The sequence below is a fragment of the Oratosquilla oratoria genome, chromosome 2 (genome assembly GCF_046742065.1).
Source record: "Oratosquilla oratoria isolate Oo_2021 chromosome 2, ASM4674206v1, whole genome shotgun sequence".
Taxonomy (NCBI): Eukaryota; Metazoa; Arthropoda; class Malacostraca; order Stomatopoda; family Squillidae; genus Oratosquilla; species Oratosquilla oratoria.
Genome location: NC_134778.1, coordinates 26,083,486 through 26,104,489, shown reverse-complemented (window position 1 = coordinate 26,104,489; position 21,004 = coordinate 26,083,486).

Sequence of the window (21,004 nt, the reverse complement as noted above, 5' to 3'; positions counted from 1 at the left end):
CTAATAATGAAAAGTTTAGAATATACTAACAATGACAACCATAGAATATCATTATAATGTGTATTAATAGGGACAAATTTATAATAAGTTTAGAATATATTAATAATGACAAGTTTAGTTGCATGATAACTTTAATGTGCACTAATAATGACAAGTCTATAATATGCTAGTAATGGCAATTTTGTAATATACAAATAATATCAAGTTTACAATATACTTATGATGCAAGACACAGGTAATGATAACTTTTAGGTTTACTAATAATTGAAAGACTAGAATATACTAACAATGACTTTACTAATAATGGCAAGTTTGTAATATACTAATAGTGACTAGTTTAAAAGATATATCAATAATGCATTTAACTTTGACAAGTTTAGAAGGTATTATTAATAATGAATTTAATGTGTACTAATAATCAGAAAATTACAATATACTAATAAAAAGAAGTTTTAAAGGTGTACTAATGTGTATGTGTACTAATAATGGAAAGATTAGAATATACCAATAATTACAAGTTTAAAGGGTACTGTTCAAGATAACTTTAATTTGTACTAATGATAAACAAGTTCGTGATATATTAATAAAGACAAGTTTTAAAGGTGTACTAATGTGTATGTGTACTAATAAAGGAAAGATTAGAATATACCAATAATTACAAGTTTAAAGGGTACTGTTCAAGATAACTTTAATTTGTACTAATGATAAACAAGTTCGTGATATATTAATAAAGACAAGTTTAGAATGCACTCTGATAAATTTATGTGTACTAATAATTAAAAGTTTAGAATATGGTAATGATAGGCACTATCATTACACTTTTACATTACACTTTAGTAGTGACAAGTTTAGAATATAGTAATAATGAGAAGCTTAGAATGTACAAATAATGAAAAATTTGGAAAATATTATCAATGATAACGTTAATGTTATACTAATAAATACAAAAACTACAAAATACGAATATACAAAATATAAAAATACATACAAAAATACAAAACAAATACAAATACAAATGCAAATACAAATTCATAAGCTATTAATAATAACTTTAATGTGTTCTGAAAATGAAAAGTTTAGAATATACCAATAATAAGATTAGAATAAGCTAATAATGACAATTTTAGAATGCATTTTTAACGATATCTTTTATGTGTACTAGTAATGACAGGTTAATGGTACTATTAATAGTAGCTAATAGTGAACTAATAATGACTTATTTAGAGTATACTAATATTAAGTTTAGGATATACAAATAAAGTCCGGGTAGGTACTACTAATGATAACTTTAATGTGCACCAATAATGAGATGTTTAGAATACACTAAAAATTACAATTCTATAAGGAACTATTAATGATAACATTAAAGTTTAGTAATAATAACAAGTTTAGAATATACTGGTAATGACAAGTTTAGAAAGTACTATTAATGATAACTTTAGAGTGAACTAATACTGTAAAGTTTATGATATACAAATAATATAGTTTAGAATGAAAAATAATGACAAGTTTCGAAGAAACTAATATTGACATAAAGCAATAATGATATCTTTAAAAGATCCTATTGAATGATATCTTTAATGTGTACTAATAATGGCACATAATAATAATAAGTTTAGAAGGTACTGTTAAGATTAGAATATACTAATAATAACAAGTTCTGATGTTACTATAATTGTTAACTATAATATGTACTAATAATGATAAGTTTAGAATATACAAAGAAAATTTAGAAGGTACTATAATTAGTAATAATGAACAAATAAAATATACTAATACTGACAAGTTTAGAATATAACAATAAAAACAAGATTAGAAGGCATTTTTAAAGATAAGATTAATGTGTACTAATAATGAGAATTTTAGAATATACTAATAATGAAGTGTGTGAAAATACAATTAATATCTTTATTGTGTACTAATAATGACAAATATAGAATATACTTATAACGACAGGTTGAAAAGGAGCTATTAATGATAACTTAAATGTGTACTAATAAAAACAAGTTTAGAATATATTTTAATAGTGACAAGTTTTTAACTACAATGATACCTTGACAAGTTTAGAATATACTAATAATTGCAAGTTAAAAAGGTACTGTTAATGATTAGTGTAGAAGGTACTATTAATGACTAATTTTCACTGATAATAAGTTTAGAACACACTAATAATACCAGGTTTAGAAAATACTAATAAAACCAAGATTAGTATGTACTATTAATGATAGATTTAATGTGTACTAATGATGTCAAACTTGGAATATAGTGATAATAAAAATATTAGAAGATACTATTAGTAATAAGTTGACTAATAATGAGTTTTGAATATACCAATAACGACACCCTTTAGAATCTATGATAATAATGACAAGGTTTAATGACAACTTTAACATATACTAATATTGCCAAGTTTAGAATATATTAATAATGACAGATTTAATATGAACAATTTATTAATGACAAGTATAAACATACTAATAATGACAAGTTTAGAATATTCCAATGTAGACATGTTTAGAATATACGTATAATTAGAAATTTGGAAAGTACTATTAATGATAACTTTTATGTGTACTAATAATAAAAAGTATAGAACATTCTAATGATGACAAGTTTAAAAGGTACTATTAATGATAACTTTAAAGGTGACTTATAGTACTATTAATGAAAAAAATAGAAGGTATAATGATGATTTTAGAATGTGCTAATAATGATAACATTATAAATTAGTAACACTGATAACTTTAGAAGGTACTATAAAAAATAACATTAATAGGTACTAATAACGACTAGAAGGTACTAATAACGATCATTTCAAAATATTCTAATAATGATCATATTAGAAGGCCTAATAGTAATAACTATAGAGGGTACTAATAATGGTAAGGTACTAATAATGATAACTAATAATGAGAACATTTGAATGGTACTTATAATGATTACTAAAACTTAAAAAGTAGTAATAATAACTTTAGAAGTTACACATTATGATCAATTAAGAAGGCATATATCTCAATAACTTAAAACATGTTCATAATGGTGTTTACTAATGTATGTTCTTAATAATAACATTACAATCTAATAATAATGACATTTATAGAAGATCAACCAGAACATATCTTTAGAAGGTACTAATTACCAGTCTTGTAGGTTTGTAATTATAATAACTATTGAAGGTACGAATAATCATAACTTTCTAAAGTATTGATAATAACTTTAAAAGTTAGGTATAATTATAATTTTTGAATGCACTATTAGTGTAAGAAAACACTAATACTTATAAATTTAAAAGTGACAAAAAGTACTATTGATAAAAAATTAAGAAACTTATAATAATGATAAATTTAAAGGTACTAGTAGAATAAGAAGGTACTAATAATGATGATTCTAAAATGTGTTAATATTGATAACATTATAAAGTAGTAATAATGATAACCTTAGGTGCTATCAAAGATGACATTAATAGCTACAAATAATAACAAGAAGGTGCTAATGATTATAATTATACAATGATGATCAATTGAGAAGGTACACATTATAAAACTTAAAAAGGTTCTAATAATGATAACTTTTAAAGGCATTTATAATTTTGCTTTTGAATGTACTAATAACGAAAATTTTGAAAAATACTAAGGTTCTAATAATTATAACTATACTAAGAATACTAAGAAGGTACTAATAATTATAATTATAAAATGATGATCAATTAAGAAGGTACACGCTATAAAACTTAAAAAGGCTCTAATAATGATAACTTTTAAAGACATTCCTAAATTTGCTTATGAAGGTATTGATAACAAAATAAAAAATATATAAATGAACGATTTAGAAGGGTCTAGTAGTAATAACTATAGAAGGTACCGATAATGATAGCTTATGAAGGTACTAATAAATATAACTTTAGAACATACTGAAAATTATTACTTAAGCTTATTCCTATAAACGAGACTAAGATAAATTCGAAGATAACAATATGATAATGATAACTTTATAACAATGATAACATTAATAACTACTATGAATAACTTGACATGGTACTAATAATTATAATTTTAGAATGTATTAATAATGTAAATTTATTAATAATGATCAATGCATTAGAAGGTGCTAATAATAAGTCTAGAAGGTACTAATAGTTATCTCTTTAGCGGGTGCTCTAGAAGGTAATGAAATATATTATTTAGACGGCTCTAATAAATAGTAATAATGATAACTTTAAAAGGTACTGATAATGGTAAATCTAGATGGTTTTAATAATTACAAAGCTGGAAGGTACTACTAATGAAAATTTTGCAGGTACTAATAACAAAAAATTAGAAGCTACTTCGTATGAATATTTTAGGAGGTAGTAATAATGACAAATAAAGTTGCACAAACAATAATAACAATAGTTACCAAACTACAAAATCTACTAGACGAGATAACTTGGAAATCAAAATAATATAATCTATAGAAGGTACTAATGATGATAGCTATACAATATACTCATAATGAGAACATTTGAAAGGTATGTATAATGATTATATGATAAATTTACAAAGTACTAATAGTGACATTAGGTTTAGAATGTATATACCATTAAAAGTTTAGAATCTACTAAGATTGACAGGTTTAGAAGATACTCTTTAAGAAGGTTCTAGTAATGATAACTTTATTTTGTACTAATAATTACAATTTTAGCATATAAGTTTACAAGGTACTATTAATGATAACTTTAATGTGTGTTAGATACATGTTTCGAACATATTGATTAAGTTTAGAAATTACTAATAATGGCAACTTTAGAAGGTAATATATATCATAACTTTAATTTGTACTAATAATGACCAGAACACTAATGACAAATTTAGAATGTACTATAAATGAAAACTTTAATGTCTTCTAATAATTAATGTTTGAAAAATACTAATTTTGAAAAGTTTAAAGGCACTGTACCAATAATCACAAATTTACAATTTTGTAATATTGACAAGTTTTGGAGGTTATATTAATGATAACGTTAATGTGTAGTAATAATGACACGTTTGAATCATATTAATAATGCAAAGTTTAGACAATTCTAGTAATAGCAAAATCAGAAGTTCCTATTAATGATAAATATATTACGTACTAATAATGATTAATTTTGAATAACCTAACAATATCATGTTTAGAAGACACTACTAATGGTAACTTTAACATGTATTAATACTCACATGTTTAGAATATACCACTAATGACAAGTTTAGAATAATGATAAACTTTGGAATATGTTAGTATTGCCAAGTTTAGAATATACTAATAATGATATGTATACAAGGTCCTGATAATGATAACTCCAATGTGTACTAATAATGACAGTATATACTAATACTGATATGTTTCGAACAATGATAACATTAGAAAGTATTGTTAATGATGATTTTAATGTGTACTAATAATGAGGGTTTAGAACATGCAAATATTGACAAGCTTTAATTTGTACTAATAATGACAAGTGTAGAATATACTAATGATGACAAATTTAGAACATGCAGGTTTATTATTTTTTTCTAAACCTTACGTTGTTAATATATTTCAAACGTGTCATTATTACTACACATTAACATTATCATTAATGTAACCTTCTGTACATGTCATTATTAAAATATTGTAACATGTTTAGAATATACCAATAATGACAAGTTTAGAATAATGATAAACTTTGGAATATATTAGTATTGCCAAGTTTAGAATAATGATAAACTTTGGAATATATTAGTATTGCCAAGTTTAGAATATACTAATAATGATATGTATACAAGGTCCTAATAATGATAACTCCAATGTATACTAATAATGACAAGTTTGGAATACCCAAGAAGATATGTTTAGTATATACTAATACTGATATGTTTCGAACAATGATAACATTAGAAAGTATTGTTAATGATGATTTTAATATGTACTATAATGAGGGTTTAGAACATGCAAATATTGACAAGCTTTAATTTGTACTAATAATGACAAGTGTAGAATATACTAATGATGACAAATTTAGAACATGCAGGTTTATTATTATTTTCCTAAACCTTACGTTGTTATATTTCAAACGTGTCATTATTACTACACATTAACATTATCATTAATGTAACCTTCTGTACATGTCATTATTAAAATATTGTAAACCTGTGATTATTAGTACACATTAAAGTTATAATAAATAGTGCCTTTAAAATTGTCATTATAATTTTGTCAATGTTCGGATATCCAACTTCCATTATTAGTATATTCTATACATTATCATTAGTATATTCTAAAATTATCATTATTAGTATATTCTAAAATCATCATTACTATATGCTAAAGTTATGATTATTGATACAACCTTGTAAACTTATATGCTAAACTTGTCATTATTAGTACAAAATAAAGTTATCATTAATAGAACCTTTCAAACTTATTGTTATTAGTATAATCCCCAATTTTCACTATTTCTACACATTAAAGTTACCTTTAACAGTATCTTCTAAACTTGTAAATCTTGTCAATATTTAACACTTGACAATATTAGTACCCATTAAAGCTTGTCAATTTTATGCTCTAAACCCTCATTATTAGTACTTATTAGTTATCACTAACAATACTTTCCTAAGTGATCATTGTTCGTATATTCGAAACATCATTATTAGTAAATACTGAACATATCTTCTTCGGTATTCTAAACTTTATTAGTATACATTAAAGTTATAATTACTAGGACCTTGTATCCTTATCATTATTAGTATATTCTTAACTTGTTAATAATAATATATTCCGAGTTTATCATTATTCTAATCTTGTCATTATTAGTATATTCTAAACTTTTGAATATTAGTACATATTAAAGTAGTGTCTTCTAAACATGTTATTGTTAGTATATTCAAAACTAATTATTAGAGCGTATTATAGTTATCATTGTTAGCAACTTCTACTATGCTATTGTTAGTATTTTCTAAACCTTGCATTAATAGTATATTTTAAACGTGTCATTATAACTACACATTATTGTTATCCTTAATGTAACCTTCTAAACATGTCATTACTAATAATATTCTAATTATGACAAGTTTAGAAGGTATTATTAATGATAATTTTAACGTGTTTAGAATATACCAATAATGACAAGTTTAGGAGGTACTATTGCATGATAACTTTATAATGACAGATTTAGAATATGTTAGTAATGACAATTTTGTGATATTACGGTTAGATTTAATATGTTCTAATGTGGTAATAATGACAAGTTTAGAATACACTAAAATAGCATTTTTGTAATATACAAGAAAAGATAAATTCAAAAGGTACCTTAATGACAACTTTTAGAAGGTACCATTAATGATAACTTTAATGAGTACTAATATAAACAAAGGGTAAGTTTAGAAGGCACTATACTAATAATGGCAAGTTTAGAATGTACTATTAAGGATAACTTTAATGTCTACTAATAGTGGTAAGTTTAGTATATACTGTTAATGTGAAGTTTAGAATATACTAATAATGACAAATTTGGAAAGCACTATTAGAGATAAATCTATGTGAAATTATAATGAAAAGTTTAGAATATGACAAATTTACATGTTAATGAAAAATTGATTTATAACAAAATGGGAAATTGACAAAAAACGTATAGTGTTTAACAGGTACTGTTAGTAAAAATTTTAATGTGTATTTAATTTTAATGTGTACTTAATTACTTAAATGAGTACTTATAGTGAAAAGTTTACAAAATACTAGTAATGACATGTTTAGAATGTACTTTTAATGATAACTTTAATATGCACTATTAGTAACAAGTTTAGAATATACTAAAAATAACATGTATAAGTTTAAAAGGTATTATTAATAATAGCTTTAATGTGACAAGTTTACAATATACTTATATAATGCAAGGCACTGATAGCTTTTATGTGTACTGATAATTAAAAAAATAAAAGATACTAATAATGGCAAGTTTGTAATATACTAATAATGACTAGTTTTAAAAATATATTAATAATGCTTTGACAAGTTTAGAAGGTATTATTAATAATAACTTTTGTGCACTAATAATCAGAGTACTAATAATGGAAAGATTAGAATATACCAATAATTACAAGTTTAAAGGGTACAGTTCAAAACAACTTTAATTTGTACTAATAATAAGCAAGTTTGTAACATACTAATAAAGACAAGGTTAGAATGCACTCTAATGAATTTAATGTGTACTAATAATAAAAAGTGTAGATGTGGTAATGATAAGTTTAGCAGGTACTATTGAGATCTTTGATGTGTACTAATAGTGACAAGTTTAGTATATAGTAATAATGAGAAATTTAGAAGGTACTATCATTGACAAGTATAGAATGCACTAATAATGAAAAGTTTGGAAAATATCATTAATGATAACGTTAATGTTATACTAATAAATACAAACAAATACAAAACCTACAAAATACAAAAATTAAGAATATATGAAAATACAAAACATATACAAATACAAATACAAATAAACATGTATGGGCTATTAATAATAACTTTAATGTGTTCTGAAAATGAAAAGTTTAGAATATATCAATAATAAGTTTAGAATAAGCTAATAATGACAATTTTAGAATGTACTTTTAACGATAACTTTAATAGTAACTTTAAAGTGAACTAATAATGACATATTTAGAGTATACTAATACTAGTTTAGGATATACAAATAAAGACCGGGTAGGTACCAATAATGAGATGTTTAGAATATATAAATGACAATTTTATAAGGAAGTATTAATGATAACCTTACAGTTTAGTAATAATGACAAGTTTAGAATATACTGGTAATGAAAAGTTTAGAAAGTACTATTAATGATAGCTTAGAGTGTACTAAAACTGAAAAGTTTATAATATACAAATAATAAAAAGTTAAGAATAAAAAATAATGACAAGTTTAGAAGAAACTAATATTGACATGTTTTATAGCAATAATGATCTGTTTAAAAGATCCTATAATGTATACTAATAATGACACGTAATAATAAGAAGTTTAGAAGGTACTGTTAAGTTTAGAATATACTAATAACAAGTTGAGATGTTACTATAATTGTTAACTATAATATGTACTAATAATGAATTTAGAATATACAAACATAGAAAATTCAGAAGGTACTATAAATAGTGATAATGAAAAAATTAGAATATACTAAAACTAACAAGTTTAGAATATAACAATAAAAACAAGATTAGAAAGTATTTTTAAAGATAACATTCATGCGTACTAATAATGAGAATTTTTGAATATACTATTAATGAAGAGTGTGAAAATACAATTGATATCTTTATTGTGTACTAATAATGACAAATATCAAATATACTTATAACGACAGGTTGAAAAGGAACTGTTAATAATAACTCTAATGTGTACTAATGAAAACAAAATTTAGAATATATATTAGTAGCAACAATTTTTTAACGATAATGAAAACTTTAATGTGTAATAATATTGACAAGTATAGAATATACTAATAATCAAAAGTTAAAAAGGTACTGGTATTGATTAGTGTAGAAGGTACTATTAATGACTTTAATTTTCATTGAAGATAAGTTTAGAACACACTAATAATGCCAGGTTTAGAAAATACTAATATAAACAAGATTAGTTGGTACTATCAGTGATTGATTTAATATGTACTAATAATGTCAAACTTAGAATATAGTAATAATGAAAAGATTAGAAGATACTATTAATGATAAGTTAACTAATAATGACGAGTTTGGAATATACTAATAACGACATCTTTAGAATATACTAGTTTAAACTATAATAATAATGACAACTTTAACATGCTAATTTTGCCAAGTTTAGAATATGGTAATAATGATATATTTAATATAATCTATTAATGGCAAGTTTAGAACATACTAATAATGACAAGTTTAGAATATTCCAATGTAGACATGTTTAGAATATACGTATAATGAGAAATTTGGAGAGCACTATTAATGATAACTTTAATGTGTACTAATAATGAAAAGTATAGAACATTCTAATGATGCACTGGTGCGATTAGGTGTATTGTAAAAAGAGGTTTATATGGGGGGGCAGTTAGCACCCTCCTCAATCTCGGTAATCAGATAGATTACGAGTTCGTACATTTTGATCGTCTTTGATGTGTACTAAATAATGACAAGTTTAGAATATTCCGATAATAATGATATTAATGATAACTAATAATGACGAGTTTTGAATATACTAATAATGATATGTTCAGAATATACTAGTTTGAATTATAATAATAATGACAAGGTTAGAATAATGACAACTTTAACATATACTAAAATTGCCAGACTTAGAATATGCTAATGATAACGTCCTATTAATGATAAATTTAATATGACAAGTTGAAGACACATTTAGAATATACCAATATTGACATGTTTAGAATATACGTATAATGAGAAGTCTAGAAATTACTATTAATGATAACTTTAATGTGTACTAATAATGAAATGTATAGAACACTAATGGTGACAGGTTTAAAGGGTACTATTAATTATATCTTATAATGACAAGTTTAGAACACTCTAATAATGACAGATTTAGAAGATACTATTTAGAATACGATTTAGAATAATTATTAGAATATACTAATAATGACATTTTAGAATATACTAATGACAAGTTTAGAAGGTAATATTTATGATAACTTCAATGTTTACTAATAATAAATTTAGAATATACTGATAATAAGAAGTGCGCGATAAAGGATAATTTTTATTTGCACAAATAATGACAAATTTAGAATGTGGTAATAATCGGTAATTTTGATTATTTTATTGTGTTGTAATAATGTCAAGATTAGAATATAATAGTAATGATAACTTTAATGTATATTGATACATATATACATGTATATTGATAGCAATATACATGTATATACATGTGAATAATTCGCTAGTGGACAGCGACATCAATCATACAATCTCCATGACCGTCGCGCAGAGGATTCGAACCACTGCCTATAGACCCAAGAGAGTCCACAGCAACCGCCCTATGAGTTCGTACACTTTTGATCGTCTGAGGTCGAGTGGTCAACTCGACCTCAGACGATCAAAAGTGTACGAACTCATAATCTGATTACCGAGATTGGGGAGGGTGCTAACTGCCCCTCATATAAACCCCTTTTTACCATACACCTAATCGCACCAGTGGGACTTTTGATCGTCTGTGGTCGAGTGGTCAAAGGCGGGTGCTGTGGACTCTTGGGTCTATAGGCAAGTGGTTCGAATCCTCTGCGCGACGGTCATGGAGATTGTATGATGTATATACATGTATACTGATAGCAATATCTTTAACGTGTACTATTAAAGAAAGTTTAGAATATACTAATAATGACAAGTTTAATGTGTCATAATGTCATATTTAAAAGGTACAATTAATTGAAACTTTAATGTGTACTACTAATAATGAAAAGTTTAGAGTTTTTGAATAATGACTAATAGATACACTAATAATGATTACTAATTAATGACTAATTAATTATAGTGATAATGACAAGTTGAAAAGGAATTATTAATGATAACTTTAATATGTATTAGTAATGACAAGTTTAGAATATGCGATTATTGACACTTTTAGGTACAAATAAAAACTTTAATGTGTACTAATAATGACAAATTAAGATTATGGTATTAATGATAATTTTAACGAGTGCAAGTTTAGAATATACCAATAACGACAAAATCAGAATATTCTTTTAATAATAACTTAAATATGTACAAAGAATGACTTTAGAATATACAAGGTCATACTAACTATAAAAGTTGAGAATATACTATTATGGGTAAGTTTACAAGTTTAGAAAGTACTATTAATGGTAAGTTTAGTATAGTGATTATGATACGTTAAGAATGTTCTTAAAATGACAAGTATAGAAGATACTAATAATGACAAGTTTACAAGATACTCTTAATAATAACTAATACTAATAATGATGATTATAGAACATGCAAATAATGATCATATTGAAGATACTATTAATGAGAACTTTAAAGTGTACTATTAATGACAAGTTTAGAATATACTAATAATTAAATTTTAAAACATTCTAATAATGATAACTTTAAAGTGTACCAATAGTGACAGCCTTAGAATATGAAAGTACATGTTAATAAAGTACTATTAATGATAACTCTAATATGTACTCATAATCACGTTTAGAATATACTAATAACGACAAGTTTAGAAGGTACTATTAATGATAACTTTAATATGCACTAATGATGGCAATTGTAGAGGATACTGATAATAACAAATATTAGAAAATATTATGAAAATTGAAAATATACTATTATGGGTAAGTTTATAATATACTAATAATGACAAGTTTAGAAAGTACTATTAATGGTAAGTTTAAAGAGTAGTAATAATGATACGTTAAGAATATACTTGTAATAATAATTTGAAAACATACTAATAATGACAAGTTTACAATACAAATAGTGATCAGATTAAAGTTACTATTAATGATAACTTTAATGTGTACTATTAATGACAATTTCAGAATATACTAATAATGAAATTTTAGAACATTCTACTAATGATAACTTTGAAGTGTACCAATAGCTTAGAATATGAAAGATAACTGCATGTTTAGAAAGCACCATTAATGATAATTCTAATATGTACTCAAGTGTACTAATAATCACATAATTTGTACTAATAAGGGCAAGTTTAGAAGGTACAGTACTATTAATGATAACTTTAATATGCACTAATAATGGCAATTGCAGAGGATATTCTTAGTATATTCTAAACTTGTTACTATCAGTGCATATTAAAGTTATCGTTAAAAGTATATTCTAAACATGCCATTACTAGTATTTTGTAAATGTTTCACTATTAGTACTCATTAAAGTAATTATTAGTATATATTAAAGATTTAATAATAACATCTGCTAAACGCTATCCGTTTTCTTTCTAAATTTTCCATTTTATTATAAATTAAATTATACTTTGTCATATTCTAAACTTTTCATTATCATTTCGCATAGATTTTATCTTTAATAGTGCTTTCCAAACTTGTCATTATTAGTATATTCTAAACTTCTTATTAATAGTATATACTAAACTTATCACTATTAATAGACATTGAAGTTTTCCTTAATAGTACCTTCTAAACTTGGCATTATTAGTATATTCTAAGCTTGTCTTTATTAGTACAAGTTAACAAGTGCTTTGTTTATATTAGTACACATTAAAGTTATCATTAATAGTACCTTCTATAAGTTGTCATTAAGGTACAGTCTGAACTTATCTTTACCTGTATATTACAAAAATGCTATTTTTAATGTATTCTAAACTTGTCATTATAACCACATTAGCACATATTTACACCTTCTAAAATCGCCATTATTATTATATTAAACTTGTCATTATTAGTGTACTCTAAATTTATCTTCTAAAGTTTTCTTCTAAACATGCCATTTTTTATACATTTTTACTGTACCTTTCAAATGTTGTGATTACTAGCATATCATAATCTTGACAGTATTAGTATAGTAGTTTCTTAACTTTTCATTAGTATATTCTAAACTTGTCGTCATTTGTCATTTGCCATATAAGTTATCATTAATAGTACCTTCTAAACATCTCATTTTTAGTATAATTTAAACTTCTCATTATTGGTGTTTTCTAAATTTGTCAATATTAGATTTTATTAAAGTTTACAGTAATAGAACTTTCTGAACTTGTCATTGTTACTGCATTTTAAACTTCTCATTATTAGTACACATTAAAGTTATTAATAGTACCTTTGTACACATTACCTTTGTACACATTAAAGTTATCATAAATTTATCTTTCTAAATTTGTCATTTTAGTACACATTCAATCTATTATCAATAGTACCCTCTACACTTGTCAATTTTTGTATATTATAAACTTGTTATTATTAACACATATCTAAGTTATCATTAAAAGCTTCTCTTTATTAGTACACGTTAAAGTTATCATTAACAATACTTTCTTAAGTTGTCATTGTTCGTATATTCGAAAAATATCAGTATCAGTAAATACTAACATATCTTCTTTATTATTCTAAACTTGTCATTATTAGTACACATTAAAGTTATCATTATTAGGACCATTATTAGTATATTCTAAACTTGGCAATACTAATATATTCCAAAGTTTATGATTATTTAAAACTTGTCATTATTAGTATTTTCTAAAATTGTGAGTATTGTGAGTTACCATTATTACTGGCTTCTTAATATGGCATTGTTAGTTTTTTTTCAAAACTAATCATTATTAGTACGTATTATAGTTATCATTAATAGCATCTTCTAACTATGTTATTATTAGTATTTACTAAACTTTACATCATCAATATAATTAAAACGTGTCATTATTGCTACACATTAACATTATTATTAATATAACCTTTTAAACTTGTAAACATGTGATTATGTGTACATAATACATGTATTATAAACATGTGAATAATAACATATAATAACATGTGAATATGTGTACATATTCAAGTTATCATTAATAGTACCTTTAAACTTGTCATTATTAGTATATACCAAACATAAATTATCAGAAGACATTAAATTTTTTATTTATAATACATTCTAAGTTTGTCATTATTAGTACGTTCTAAACTTGTCATTTATTAGTACAAATTATAGTTATCATATATGGAACCTTCCAAAGTTGTCATTTTTAGTAATTTCTATACATTCCATTATCAATTTATTCTAAACTTTTCCACATTAAAGTTATCATGAATCTTCTAAGCTTATCATTAGTATACTCTAATTATGTCATTATTCTAAACTTGTGATTCTTAGTATATTCTAAGCTCGTTATTATTGGTACATACTAAAATTTTCATTAATAATACCTTCTAAATTTAGTATTATTGTCATTACAAGTATATTCAAAACCTGACATTATTAGCATATTCTAAATTTGTCATTGTTGGTATATTCAACAAGCTTGTCAATTGTATATTCTAAACCCTCATTATTAGTACACATTAGTTATCACTAACAATACTTTCTTAAGTTGTCATTGTTCGTAAATTCGAAACATCACTATTAGTAAATACTAAACATATCTTCTTTGGTATTCTAAACTTTATTAGTATACATTGAAGTTACCATTACTAGGACCTTGTATCCTTACCATTATTAGTATTATTAGTACATATTGAAGTTATTTAGTAGTGTCTTCTAAACATGCCATTGTTAGTAAATTCAAAAATAATGAAAAAATTAATTCATGATAACATGGGAAATTTATAAAAAAAAATCTTTAATGTGTACTAATGATTACTTTAATGAGTATTAATAGTGAAAAATTTACAAAAAAAAACTAGTAAGTTTAGAATATACTAAGAATAACATATTCAGTCGGCACTATTGATGATAACTTTAATATCAAAAGTTTAGAATATATTAATAATGAATATTGACGATAGGACTATTAATGATATATACAACAGTAATCAATAATCAAAATTTGAGAAAATTATATTTATAATAACTTTAATGTTTTAATAATGACAATTTTAGGTTGTTCTACTAAATATCTTTGATATGTACTAATATTGAATAATTTGATCTGTATTAACAATGAAAAGTTTAGAATATACTAACAATGACAGCCATAGAATATCAGCATAATGTATATTAATAGGGACAAATTTATGATATTCTAATTATGGCAAGTTTAGAAGGTATTATTTATGATAACTTTAATGTGTACTAGTAATAACAAGTTTAGAATATACTAATAATGACAAGTTAGAAAGTACTATTGCATGATAACTTTAATGCGCACTAATAATGAGAAGTTTAGAATATACTAATAATGACAAGTTTGGAAAGCACTATTAAAGATAAAATCTATGTGAAATGATAATGAAAAGTTTAGAATATGACAAGTTTACATGTTAATGAAAATTTTAATATATAACAAAATGAGATATTTAGAAAAAAAAACGTATAGCGTTTAGAAGGTACTATTAGTAAAATCATTAATGTGTACTAACAATTACTTTAATGAGTACTAATAGTGAAAGAAATACAAAATACTAGTAACAACATGTTTAAAATATACTAAGAATAACATGTTCAGTCGGAACTATTGATATCAGAACTTAATAAGAAGTCTAGAATATATTAATGATGAAAATTTTCGATAGTGTACTAATCATCAAAATTTTAGAAAACTATATTCTATAATAACTTTATCATGATAATGGCAATTTTAGAAGGTTCTATTAAATATTTTTGATATGTACTAATATTGAAAAATTTGATTTGTACTAATAATGAAAAGTTTAGAATATACTAACAATGACAACCATAGAATATCATTATAATGTGTATTAATAGGGACAAATTTATAATATTCTAATTGTGACAAGTTTAGTAGGTATCATTAATGATAACGTTAATGTGTACTAGTAATAACAAGTTTAGAATATATTAATAATGACAAGTTTAGTTGCATTATAACTTTAATGTACTTTAATGTACTTTAATGTACAAATAATATCAAGTTTATAAGGTATCATTAATAATAGCTTTAATGTTACAAGTTTACAATATACTTATGATGCAAGACACAGTTAATGATAACTTTTAGGTTTACTAATAATTGAAAGACTAGAATATACCAACAATGACTTTACTAATAATGGCAAGTTTGTAATATACTAATAGTGACTAGTTTAAAAGATATATCAATAATGCATTTAACTTTGACAAGTTTAGAAGGTATTATTAATAATAAATTTAATGTGTACTAATAATCAGAAAATTACAATATACTAATAAAAAGAAGTTTTAAAGGTGTACTAATGTGTATGTGTACTAATAATGGAAAGATTAGAATATACCAATAATTACAAGTTTAAAGGGTACTGTTCAAGATAACTTTAATTTGTACTAATGATAAACCAATTCGTGATATATTAATAAAGACAAGTTTAGAATGCACTCTGATAAATTTATGTGTACTAATAATTAAAAGTTTAGAATATGGTAATGATAGGCACTATCATTACACTTTTACATTACACTTTAGTAGTGACAAGTTTAGAATATAGTAATAATGAGAAGCTTAGAATGTACAAATAATGAAAAATTTGGAAAATATTATCAATGATAACGTTAATGTTATACTAATAAATACAAAAACTACAAAATACGAATATACAAAAATATAAAAAATACATACAAAAATACAAAACAAATACAAATACAAATGCAAATACAAATTCATAAGCTATTAATAATAACTTTAATGTGTTCTGAAAATGAAAAGTTTAGAATATACCAATAATAAGATTAGAATAAGCTAATAATGACAATTTTAGAATGCATTTTTAACGATATCTTTTATGTGTACTAGTAATGACAGGTTAATGGTACTATTAATAGTAGCTAATAGTGAACTAATAATGACTTATTTAGAGTATACTAATATTAAGTTTAGGATATACAAATAAAGTCCGGGTAGGTACTACTAATGATAACTTTAATGTGCACCAATAATGAGATGTTTAGAATACACTAAAAATTACAATTCTATAAGGAACTATTAATGATAACATTAAAGTTTAGTAATAATAACAAGTTTAGAATATACTGGTAATGACAAGTTTAGAAAGTACTATTAATGATAACTTTAGAGTGAACTAATACTGTAAAGTTTATGATATACAAATAATATAGTTTAGAATGAAAAATAATGACAAGTTTCGAAGAAACTAATATTGACATGTTTAAAATATAGCAATAATGATATCTTTAAAAGATCCTATTGAATGATATCTTTAATGTGTACTAATAATGGCACATAATAATAAGAAGTTTAGAAGGTACTGTTAAGATTAGAATATACTAATAATAACAAATTCTGATGTTACTATAATTGTTAACTATAATATGTACTAATAATGATAAGTTTAGAATATACAAAGAAAATTTAGAAGGTACTATAATTAGTAATAATGAACAAATAAAATATACTAATACTGACAAGTTTAGAATATAACAATAAAAACAAGATTAGAAGGCATTTTTAAAGATAAGATTAATGTGTACTAATAATGAGAATTTTAGAATATACTAATAATGAAGAGTGTGAAAATACAATTAATATCTTTATTGTGTACTAATAATGACAAATATAGAATATACTTATAACGACAGGTTGAAAAGGAGCTATTAATGATAACTTAAATGTGTACTAATAAAAACAAGTTTAGAATATATTTTAATAGTGACAAGTTTTTAACTACAATGATACCTTGACAAGTTTAGAATATACTAATAATTGCAAGTTAAAAGGGTACTGTTAATGATTAGTGTAGAAGGTACTATTAATGACTAATTTTCACTGATAATAAGTTTAGAACACACTAATAATACCAGGTTTAGAAAATACTAATAAAACCAAGATTAGTATGTACTATTAATGATAGATTTAATGTGTACTAATGATGTCAAACTTGGAATATAGTGATAATAAAAATATTAGAAGATACTATTAGTAATAAGTTGACTAATAATGAGTTTTGAATATACCAATAACGACACCCTTTAGAATCTATGATAATAATGACAAGGTTTAATGACAACTTTAACATATACTAATATTGCCAAGTTTAGAATATATTAATAATGACAGATTTAATATGAACAATTTATTAATGACAAGTATAAACATACTAATAATGACAAGTTTAGAATATACGTATAATTAGAAATTTGGAAAGTACTATTAGTGATAACTTTAATGTGTACTAATAATGAAAAGTATAGAACATTCTAATGATGACAATTTTAAAAGGTACTATTAATGATAACTTTAAAGGTGACTTATGTACTATTAATGAAAAAAATAGAAATTGATAATAGTGATAAATTTAGAATGTTCTAGAAGGTATAATGATGATTTTAGAATGTGCTAATAATGATAACATTATAAATTAGTAACACTGATAACTTTAGAAGGTACTATAAAAAATAACATAAATAGGTACGTATAACGACTAGAAGGTACTAATAACGATAATTTCAAAATATTCTAATAATGATCAGATTAGAAGGCCTAATAGTAATAACTATAGAGGGTACTAATAATGGTAAGGTACTAATAATGATAACTAATAATGAGAACATTTGAATGGTACTTATAATGATTACTAAAATTCAAAAAGTAGTAATAATGACTTTCGAAGTTACACATTATGATCAATTAAGAAGGCATATATCTCAATAACTTAAAACATGTTCATAATGGTGTTTACTAATGTATGTTCTTAATAATAACATTACAATCTAATAATAATGACATTTATAGAAGACAACCAGAATATATCTTTAGAAGGTACTAATTACCAGTCTTGTAGGTTTGTAATTATAATAACTATTGAAGGTACGAATAATCATAACTTTCTAAAGTATTGATAATAACTTTAAAAGTTAGGTATAATTATAATTTTTGAATGCACTATTAGTGTAAGAAAACACTAATACTTATAAATTTAAAAGTGACAAAAAGTACTATTGATAAAAAATTAAGAAACTTATAATAATGATAAATTTAAAGGTACTAGTAGAATAAGAAGGTACTAATAATGATGATTCTAAAATGTGTTAATATTGATAACATTATAAAGTAGTAATAATGATAACCTTAGGTGCTATCAAAGATGACATTAATAGCTACAAATAATAACAAGAAGGTGCTAATGATTATAATTATACAATGATGATCAATTGAGAAGGTACACATTATAAAACTTAAAAAGGTTCTAATAATGATAACTTTTAAAGGCATTTATAATTTTGCTTTTGAATGTACCAATAACGAAAATTTTGAAAAATACTAAGAAGGTTCTAATAATTATAATTATAAAATGATGATCAATTAAGAAGGTACACGCTATAAAACTTAAAAAGGCTCTAATAATGATAACTTTTAAAGACATTCATATATTTGCTTATGAAGGTATTGATAACAAAATAAAAAATATATAAATGAACGATTTAGAAGGGTCTAGTAGTAATAACTATAGAAGGTACCGATAATGATAGCTTATGAAGGTACTAATAAATATAACTTTAGAACATACTGAAAATTATTACTTAAGCTTATTCCTATAAACGAGACTAAGATAAATTCGAAGATAACAATATGATAATGATAACTTTATAACAATGATAACATTAATAACTACTATGAATAACTTGACATGGTACTAATAATTATAATTTTAGAATGTATTAATAATGTAAATTTATTAATAATGATCAATGCATTAGAAGGTGCAAATAATAAGTCTAGAAGGTACTAATAGTTATCTCTTTAGCGGGTATTCTAGAAGGTAATAAAATAGATTATCTAGACGGCCCTAATAAATATTCCTTCATAAGTAGTAATAATGATAACTTTAAAAGGTACTGAAAATGGTAAATCTAGATGGTTTTAATTATTATAATATTGGAAGGTACTAATAATGAAAATTTTGCAGGTACTAATAACAAAAAAATAGAAGCTACTTGTATGAATATTTTAGGAGGTAGTAATAATGACAAATAAAGTTGCACAAACAATAATAACAATAGTTACCAAACTACAAAATCTACTAGACGAGATAACTTGGAAATCAAAATAATATAATCTATAAAAGGTACTAATGATGATAGCTATACAATATACTCATAATGAGAACATTTGAAAGGTACGTATAATGATTATATGATAAATTTACAAAGTACTAATAGTGACATTATAATTTTAAAATATATCAATAGTAATCAATTAAGAAGCACACGCACACACACACACACACATACACACACGCACACACACACACACACACACACACACACACACACACACACACACACACCACACAAACACTCACACACACACACACACACACACACACACACACACACACACACACACACACACACACACACACACACACACACACACACACACACACACACA